The sequence below is a fragment of the Tachyglossus aculeatus genome, chromosome 22, assembly GCF_015852505.1.
Source record: "Tachyglossus aculeatus isolate mTacAcu1 chromosome 22, mTacAcu1.pri, whole genome shotgun sequence".
NCBI lineage: Eukaryota > Metazoa > Chordata > Mammalia > Monotremata > Tachyglossidae > Tachyglossus > Tachyglossus aculeatus.
The window spans coordinates 26,829,750-26,839,659 of record NC_052087.1 but is presented as its reverse complement, the minus strand read 5'-3'; the positions used below and the strand labels follow the sequence as shown (position 1 = coordinate 26,839,659).

Here is a 9,910-nt window from a genome sequence, read left to right as displayed (position 1 = left end):
AGGAAGCAACCGTGAAGAAGGATGTGAACGTAAGTGCAGTGAGAGTGGGGGTGGGGTGAGTACCTACGTGTTTAGGGGTGTGGGTAAGGGAGGTGAGAGAGGGAGTCCTTGTACTGCCACCACAGCAGGAAACACTGCTCACTGCCTTTCCTTCTCAAATTCCTTCTCATCTGCAGGACCACCCCAGATGGGAGGTGGGGTGGTGGGGAGGGGGGAAGCATCAGCAGCACAAACACCCCCTTCCCTTTCTGCTTCCCTCCACCCCATCCCCAATTTGAGCCCTGGTACTCGCTTGACAACTTTCTGACTCTTAAGGGAAGGACCCCTGCCTGGACACCTGGTAGATACCAGAAGGGAGAGGGGAGAGATGGAGAGAGGGGAGAGATGGACATCACCTGCACCTCAGCTGGATTTAATCTCTGAGATTCATACTTGACCCTGCAAACTTTGGACAGCCCATCCTCTCTCAGGCCTCAGTTTCTCCTCTTGAATAAAGCACTAATCTCCCTGGTTCTAGGGAGAGCCTGGAGGGGCTGGTAAGGGACAGTGCACTGCTCAGAGGCAGCAAGTGAGCAAACAGGGAAATTTCTCTTTTGGGAAGGAAATAGGTCCAGAGAGCTGGGGCCAGGTCACCGGGCTCCTGATGCTCCCTACATTACAGTGACTGGGGACAAAGGTGTGCTGGGAAGAGAGAGAAAATTTCACTCATTAAGCAAAGCTGGAACCAACCTGGGAAGGGAGGAGATGAGATCAAAGGCCAAAATCCTGATACTGAACCAAAATGGATTTGAGACTCTGCCTCTGTTGGCCCTCTGTCTTGAATCCACTTGTAAGTGGGAAAAAGCCCCAGGGTGCCTGGATCCCCAGACAGCTACTGCCTGTTTGGAGATCTACTTCAGCAAAACTGCTGGATTCCATTCTCCTTGGTCTCTCACGGGGGTTGCTGTACAATGGTGTGAATCGTGCTTTGATCCATGGACCAAAAAGACCTTGGGAAGAGACCGTGTTAATGGGTTCTGCCAATATAACCCACTTGATTCTGTGTAGGAGGGGTTTTCAGGTCCCAATCCTTGAAAAAGGACCCATAAACACATTCCCCCACTACTCTCTCCCATAGAGACTGTGGAGATGAATGAGATCACGTCTGGACAAGGCTCAGAAGAGGAAAATACTTTCTGTGGCTACACCGAAAGCCACACTGAGCTGACCCCTACTCCACTGCCCCAGACCAATTTGAATTCCTGGGCTCAATGCCAGAAAGTTTCAGGAGGGAGGAGATAATGATAACAAGGCCTTGGGGGGTTGGGGAAGGGGGGAGGGATGGGGATGAAGGGGGTTGGGCTGGAGAGTGAGAGGAGAAGTGGGGGAAGATAGCCTGAGGGAAATGAAAAAGGGCTGACAATTATTTTGACAGAGTCCTGGCTTAAGAGTAGAAAGATCAGAGCTCTAACCTTGGCTTTGCAGCTGATTTCTTGAAATCAGTTCCCCCTTCTTGGGAAGGGTGCATGAGCTTGGTTCCCTTTCCTCCTCAGATCTGACACCACTCAAGATGATGGGCCATTTTGTATATTTGGATTCCAATGGCTTCTCCCAGTGGTTGGGACTTTCTTGTCAGTTCTCTCTATCAATCCATCAACGAATGGTATTTATCGAGTGCTGACTTTAGGCAGAGCACTGTACTAAGCTTCCCATTCTTTGGATGGTTCTTGTCTTAGGCTTTCTAGTCGTCTTTGACCCATACTGTAGACATATCTGTTCCATAATGCCCCCACCTCCATTTGCAAACGTCATAGAGTTTCCTTGGTAAAAATATTGAAGTGGTTTATCACTGCCTCCTTCCATGCAGTAAACTTGAGTCTCTGCCCTCAACTCTCTCCCATGCCACTGCTGCTCAGCACAGCACAGCGGAGTCTTGACTTGTAGCAGATTGCCTTCCACTCACTAGCCACTGTCCAAGCTAAGAATGGAATGGATATGCTTCTGCTTGACTCCCCCTCCCATAGTCGAGACTGGTAGAGTACTGGAAACTCTCCAGGTGTGACCCCGAGAGGGTCTTTGGATGGGTACATGAGTTCAGTTCTGTGAGGTAACCAAGACAAAGGAGTCCTAAACACACACTTGGGTCTATTTCCCAGGAATGTTTTCCTTCAGAGAGCTTGTCCTCTACCCTTCATACCCTGAGAATTTTTTTTTTCATTTCTTATGACATTTGTTAAGCATTTACTATGTGCCAGGCACTGTAAAAAGCCATGGAGTAGATACAAGTCAATCAGATTGGACAGAGTCCCTGTTCCGCATGGTGCTCACAGTCTCAATTTCCAGTTTACAGATGTGGTAATTGAGGCACAAAAACCTAAATGACTTGTCCTAGGTCACATAACAGACAAGTGGTGGAGCTGGGATGGGAACCCAGGTCCTTCTGACTCAAGGCTCATGCTCTACCCACTAGACCATGCTGCTGCTCAATTAGTGAGCTTAATGATTTGTGGTCACCTGTCAGTCATTCCCAGGAGCCCTCAAGTGGTCAGCCACAGACTGATCTGCCCTTGGTCAGTGGCATCTGGGCAGATTCCCAAGTTGATCAAATAAGTACCACTACAGGCAACTCTTGTCCCTGAGGCACAGCCAATTCTGCCCTCCCACCCAGATTTGGAAAGCCATCAATTCTTCTCAGGAGGACTGCAGGCAAGGCCATGTCTGGGGAACTGGCATTTAATGGGAGCTACCATTTGTATATCCCTAGGGTCCAGCATGCTGGGAAATGTTTACACCATGGGGCTGGGGAGGGGCCCTATAGGACTGGGTGGCTTTTTACCAACTGCAAAGTAGAGAAGTGGCCGCCAGCTTTGTTCTGGAGCCCTGAGCCCAAAGGGAATGAAAATGAGCTGGAAAAGCCCAGGCTGCTGTTGGAGCACTGGGGAATTAACTGCCTCCAAACCGACCTCTTGTTTTCAGCTCTCTCCCGCTGTCTGTCTAATTTTCTCTTTCCTTTTCACCACATTTTCCCTAAGAGTCAAGTCTAGTCCAGTCCACTCCAGCCCTGTTTTTTCCTGTTCCCCTCCCCTCCTTCTCCCATAAGACCGCAGTGAGTCCTACCCCATTCTCTACTCACTCATTTCTCTAGTTTTCTTTTTTCTCAATCAATCATTTGTGTATTACTATTGGATAATCCCTCTGGTTCCCATGCAGGTCCCTCTCCCTCTCCCATGACATCTCCTGTCTTTTTTCTTATGGTATATGTTAAGTGATTACTCCGGGTCTGGTGCTGTATTAAGCACTGGGATAGATACGAGTTAATCAGATTGGACACAGTCCGTGTCCCACATTGATCTCACAATTTTAATCACCCTTTTACAGATGAGGTAACAAAGGCAGCTCATACTCTTAATCCCCCTTTACAGATGAGGTAACCAAGGCACATCCGCCAAGCTAGCTCTCTTCCTCCCTTCAAGGCCCTACTGAGAGCTCACGTCCTCCAGGAGGACTTCCCAGACTGAGCCCCTTCCTTCCTCTCCCCCTCGTCCCCCTCTCCATCCCCCCTCATCTTACCTCCTTCCCTTCCCCACAGCACCTGTATATATGTATATATGTTTGTACATATTTATTACTCTAATTATTTATTTATTTATTTTGCTTGTACATGTCTATTCTATTTATTTTATTTTGTTAGTATGTTTGGTTTTGTTCTCTGTCTCCCCCTTTTAGACTGTGAGCCCACTGTTGGGTAGGGACTGTCTCTATATGTTGCCAACTTGTACTTCCCAAGCACTTAGTACAGTGCTCTGCACACAGTAAGCGCTCAATAAATACGATTGATTGATTGATTGATTGATTAAAGTGACTTGCCCAAAGTCATACAGTAGACGTGTGGCAGAACTGGGAGTAGGGTCCAGTCTTTCTGATTCCTAGGTCTGTCAGCTGGCCAATCTCAGGTCTTCTCCCTTCACCCCTGCCCTTACCCAAAACCCACAAACTGAGGGGAACTTTGGAGGTCTCTCAGCCATTGCTTCTCTTGTGGAGAGAGACCACTACCAGGAAGAGGCCAACTTGGCCCCTTTCACTCCCTCGTCCCTAAACTGGGACTGAATCAAGGAGCAACTTGAAGGTCACTGAGTAAGACCTGTGCCGTTTGGGTTCTGTTTCTCTATTCCAGGAGAGCAGAATCTTTGAAATAAGGCTTGACCTCTGGATTTGTGGCCCAATCTCATCTGTCTCACCACTGACCCCTTTTCCATGTCCTCCCTCTAGTCTGGAACTCCTCCCCCCCCCCCCCATATACACCAGAACACCACTCTCCTCACCTTCAAAGTATTTACTAAGAAGAAATCTCCCCAAAGAAGTCTTCCCCATTTAAGCCTTCTCTTCCCCGGCTAGCTCTCCCTTCTGTGTCATCTATGCACTTCGATCTGTGATCTTTGAGCATTTAATATTTGTCCCACCCTCAACTCCACATATCTTTAGATTATATATTAGACATATCTTTAGATTATATATTATAAATTCATAAGTTATACTAATGTCTGTCTTCCCCTCTAGACTGTAAGCTCATTATGGGTGGGGAATGTGTCTGCCAACTCTAATTTATTGTATTCCCCCAAGTGCTTAGTACAGTGCTCTGCACATGGTAAGCATTCAATAAATAGCATCGATGAAGACGATGATGATTTCTTCCTGGGGAATGTGTTCTAGGGCCCTGGATAGTGACTGTCTTTGCTTTAGTTCACCACTTAGATCTTTCCTTCCTCCTCCCTCTACCCATTGCAATCTCTGCTACCCTTCATGTTCCCTCACCCCAAGAGTAGGCCAACTAGTCATCCAGTATCATGCTGAACCATCTAGCTGCCCCTTGTCCAGGGTGGAAATGGTCCAGACCCCATTATTCATTTATGTATTTATTTATATTAAAGCCTTTCTCCCCATCTAGATTGTTGGCAGGGAACCTATCTACCCACTCTGTTGTACTGTACTCTCCCAAGCACTTAATACAGTGTTCTACACACAATGAGTGCTCAATAAATACCATGGACTGATTGATATTTCTGAAATTTTTATTTTCAGTGACCAGCCAGCCACTGCTTCCCCTCCTGCGACTGAGCACCATGGCTCAGATGTGTTATAATAATAATTATAATGACATCTATTAAGCACTTACCATGTGCAAAGCACTGTTCTGAGCACTGGGGAGGTTACAAGCTGATCAGGTTGTCCAACGTGTGGCTCACAGTCTTAATCCCCATTTTACAGATGAGGTAACTGAGGCACAGAGAAGTTAAGTGACTTGCCCAAAGTCACACAGCTGACAAGTGGCGGAGCCAGAATTTGAACCCATGACCTCTGATTCCAAAGCTCGTGCTGTATCCACGGAGCCATGCTGCTTCTCTAAGACTGGGTGTTCACCCAGTCATGGCTCTGGAGTAAGTAGGGAGGTCAGGGGCTCCCCTGGAAAATGCACTACATTTACACGAAATTTCCACAAAATGGTGCCTATGACATCATCACGTTAGGCTACCGGCCCAGCGTAGCTTGTGTGAAGTCATGGGATGTCTTGGCATCTGGTATTCTTGGAAGACTAGTATTGCTATCCTATTCACGCCCCTCAGAGACAAACCTGGGCATTTGCATGCCTGTGGCACAGTCCTGACTGCACCTGAGCACTGCCATTTCCAGTGAGTTGTGGCAGGCTCAGCATGGTGGGGAGAAGGGGACCGAAAGAAGGGGAAGCTAAGTGTGCTCCCTTCTGTTTTCTCCCTCACCTCTAGCTCATTACACTTGCCCTCCGGTCTCCATTGCTTTCAAGCCACGGCTCTTTGCAGTGCTGTTTAGAAAGGAAGATCTGGGGGAGAGGTCTGCTACCAATGTTGGAGCCTGGATCACCCCCTCCATGGATGTCTATCCCATGGACAGTTACCAGGGTTTGCCTCTGATCTCAGTTCTAGTATTATACAAAAATTCAGGGGAACATTCTTGGGCCTCAGGTATACGCCATGTGAAACTGGGAGTAAGCGCATCCCTCATCTTCATTTTAGTAAACAGGGTAGTCCACCAATTCGTGTGCAAATCAGAGGACTGGCTGTGTCTTGCCAGCCTGATCCCAGAGGAAAGCCCCATCTACCATTCCATTTACATATTACACTCTGCTGACATTTACAGCAAACCTGCCTGCCCCAACTTCCCACAACCCTAAGTTATCCAGGGTCAGAGCGGTGCTGAAGCTGCTGGCAGTGAATATCAGGACCCCGGATAATAAAGTATGAATCTTGAGGGAAACTTCTGGGCAAAGTGACTGCTGGCTATTCCTGATGTTGGGCCCCAGCCCCAGATCCAGCAGGCAGATAGATAGATGCCTTGGAAGCCACTGCTGGTTTTGCCACCTACATTGTCCAGCTATTTCCCAGGTTGTCGCTGAATGCCTTAGGTGGTTCTTGGCTCAGGAAATTTCCCCCCTGCTGGCATAGCTCCAGCAGGCTTTCCTTTACATGCAAAACCAGGCCTAGAACTCTAGACTAAGCAAACTGGGGACAGGCAATGTGTCTACTAACTTCTGTATTGTACTCTTCCAAGTGCTTAGGATGGTGATCTGCATGCAATAAGTCCTCAATAAATACCATTAACTGATAGAACTCAGGGCTTCTGGCACCCAGAGCTGTGCACTGTCATCATCATCATCATCATCATCAATCGTATTTATTGAGCACTTACTATGTGCAGAGCACTGTACTAAGCACTTGGGAAGTACAAATTGGCAACATATAGACAGTCCCTACCCAACAGTGGGCTCACAGTCTAAAAGGGGGAGACAGAGAACAAGACCAAACATACTAACAAAATAAAATAAATAGAATAGATATGTAAATAAATAGAATAGATATGTATGTAGACTGTCCACTGGACAACAGCAGGGCTCCCCAGTATATCAATGCTCATGTGCAAATCGGGAACCAGTGGGTGTGCTGAGGGCTGGAATTTCTCCCGGTCAGTGGCTGTCTTCTAGAATTCTCCCCAGGGTTGGGTCCACCCAGGTTTCAGACAGATTTATTACTCTATTTATTTTACTTGTACATATTTACTATTCTATTTATACTATTTATACTATATATACTATTTATACTATTCTATTTATTTTGTTAATGATGTGCATTTAGCTTTAATTCCATTTGTTCTGAAGACTTGACACATGTCCATGTGTTTTGTTTTGTTGTCAGTCTCCCCCTTCTAGACTGAGAACCTGTTGTTGGGTAGGGACCATCTCGATATGTTGCCAACTTGTACTTTCCAAGCGCTTTGTACAGTGCTCTGCACACAGTAAGTGCTCAATAAATACAATTGAATGAATGAATGAATATAAAGGTTACCTGTTACCCAATCTGACCCTTTTCAGGTTTTCAGTCCTAAGCCTCACCCCCACCTCCATTACCACCACCACCACCGCTGCCACCGACCTAAAGGTTAGCCCTTCTCCCGAAGCAATAGAACCAGGCCAGGTGATACAGGAGGAGGGAGGTTCTTCCTTCAGAGCACTTGATGCGCCTATCAGACACTTCCTACATTTCCTTCCTGAAAGCCAGTTCCCTTGGTGTATAAACAGACCATCACTCTAAAACTTTCACTCGATTCTTAAAGCATTTGTCTCTCTTCCCTCTTCAATTTATCAGCTTGTCCGTTCTGCCCCCCAAGCCTGTTCCCCAGCCCCATGTGGTTCCCTGCTGCTCCCGGCTATTCCCACCCTATCTAAGCAGCGTGGCTTAATGGAAAGAGCACAGGCCTGGGAGTCAGAGGTAATGGGTTCTAATCCAGGCTCCGCTACTTGTCAGCTGTGTGACTTTGGGCAAGTCACAACTTCTCTATGCTTCAGTTACCACCTCATCTGTAAAATGGGGATTAAGACTGTGAGCCCCACATGGGTCAACCTGAATACCTTGTATCTACCCCAGTGCTTAGAACAGTGCTTGGCACATAGTAAGCGGTTAACAAATATCATAATTTATTATTATTATTATTATTATTATTATTTCTCACCTGGGCACTTCTGAAAAAAGCCTTTTGTGGAGGGATCTGGCTACAAGCATCTGAATTAGTGAGTTTATTCACTAGTTATGGGATTTACTCCATGGTACAGACTGTACCATAAGATTAGATACAAAACAATCCCATAGGAATCCAGTCCCTGTCCCACATCTGGTTAACAGTATTGTGTGTGTGTGTGTGGGGGGGGGGGGGGCAGAGCAGGTATCTTTCCTCCATTTTACAGAGAAGTAATCTAAAGCCCCAAAATGTTAAATGACTTGCCCAAGATCACAGAGCAGGCCAATAGGAGAGCAGGGATTAGAATCCAGGTCTCCTGACTTCTAGTCCCAGCTTCTTTCCAGTAGGTTCTGCTGAGGAGAGGCCAGGGCTACCTACCCATTTCAGCATGGCCTGGTGGAAAGAGTAGAGGAGTGTGAGTCAGGAGATCCACGTTCTAATCCTGCCTCTGCCATGTCCCCACTATGTGACCTTGGGCAATTTATTTAACTTTTGTTTCAGTTTCATCATCTGTAAAAAGGGGATTAAATATCCGTTCTCCCTTCCCCTTAGACTGTGAGCCTTTGTAGTACAGGGAATGGGTCCAGTCTAATAATTTCATAACCGCCCCAATGTTTAGCATATAATAAGTACTTAAAAATGTTATTATTATTATTGTTGTAGTTAGGGCTCTGTACTGCTTCTTCACCCTGCCACCAACTTCCTCTATGGGAGGTGACAGTGTGGTTTATGGGAAAGCACAAACCTGGGAATCAGAGGACATGGATTTTAATCCTGGCTCCACCACTTTCCTGCTGTATGACCTTGGGCAAGTCTCTTAACTTCTTAGTGCCTCAGTTTTCTCATCTGAAAAATATAAATTCAATCCCTGTTCTCCCTCCTGCTTAGGCTGTGAGCCCCATGTCAGGCAGAGGATTTGTTTAGAATGATTGCCTTGGATCTACCCCAGCACTTAAAATAGGCTTGATACATGTAATTGCTTAACAAATACCATAATAATTATTCCCCAGCTAATTGAACATCCCCTCTGCCTTGTCTCCAATTGGTCAGAAAGAATCTCCATCTCCACCTGTCTGGGGAGTCTGCTCAGAGATGGACTCCTGCCCATCATAGAGGACTCCAATGGACCAATGGATTTGGGGACTGAGCTGGAAAAGCTTGCCGAGGATTCCTTTGGTTCAGGTGAGCGAGGTCATTTCAAGGTTCTGGGATGGGTTCTGGCCTGGAGCTGGGGCTTCACAAATAATAATTGTGCTTTCTATTAAGCATCTACTATGTGAAAAGCACTGTGCTACATACTGGGGTAGGTATAATATAATCTGCATATGTTTGAGGCATACTTCCACGAAAGTCTTTTGGCTTTTTCTTTTTATGGTATTTGTTAAGTGCTTAATGTGAGTCAGCCACTGTACTAGGTGCTGGTGTAAATGATCAGGTTGGACATAGTTTATGTCCCACATGAAGCTCACAGTTTTAATCTCCATTTTACAAAGTCACAAAGTTAAGAAGTGATTTGCCCAAGGTCACACAGCAACAAGTGGCAGAGCCAAGATTAGAACCTAGGTCCTGTGACTCCGAGGCCCATGCCATTTCCATTAGACCATGTTGCTCTGAGTGCTGGATTTAGGTCACAGTGGAAATTTCTTGCCTGAACAAATCCTCTCAAAGGAGGGCTTGACCCATGGAATCTCAGGTTTACAGGGACACAGAGAGGTATCCCCAACAGAGGCTAAAAAGTGAACCTTGCCTCAAGGAATTAATAATAAAATGAGAAAGGCAGGCAGATGTCAATTCAGAAATGTGAATAAAGAACCATAATCCTCTAGACTGTAAATGCTTTGTGGGCAGGGAATGCGTATCCCAATTTCAGTTGCTATTACTACAGTAC

The 9,910-nt window shown here is 46.3% G+C and overlaps 1 non-coding gene across 1 annotated transcript; it reads right to left on the bottom strand.

Annotated features, from left to right (window-relative positions):
• Nucleotides 1-1,915: 1,915 nt before the first annotated feature.
• LOC119944217 lies at nt 1,916-2,053 on the bottom strand. The gene has a single exon (XR_005455715.1). It is a non-coding gene; the product is annotated as a small nucleolar RNA SNORA7 (small nucleolar RNA).
• Nucleotides 2,054-9,910: the final 7,857 nt, after the last annotated feature.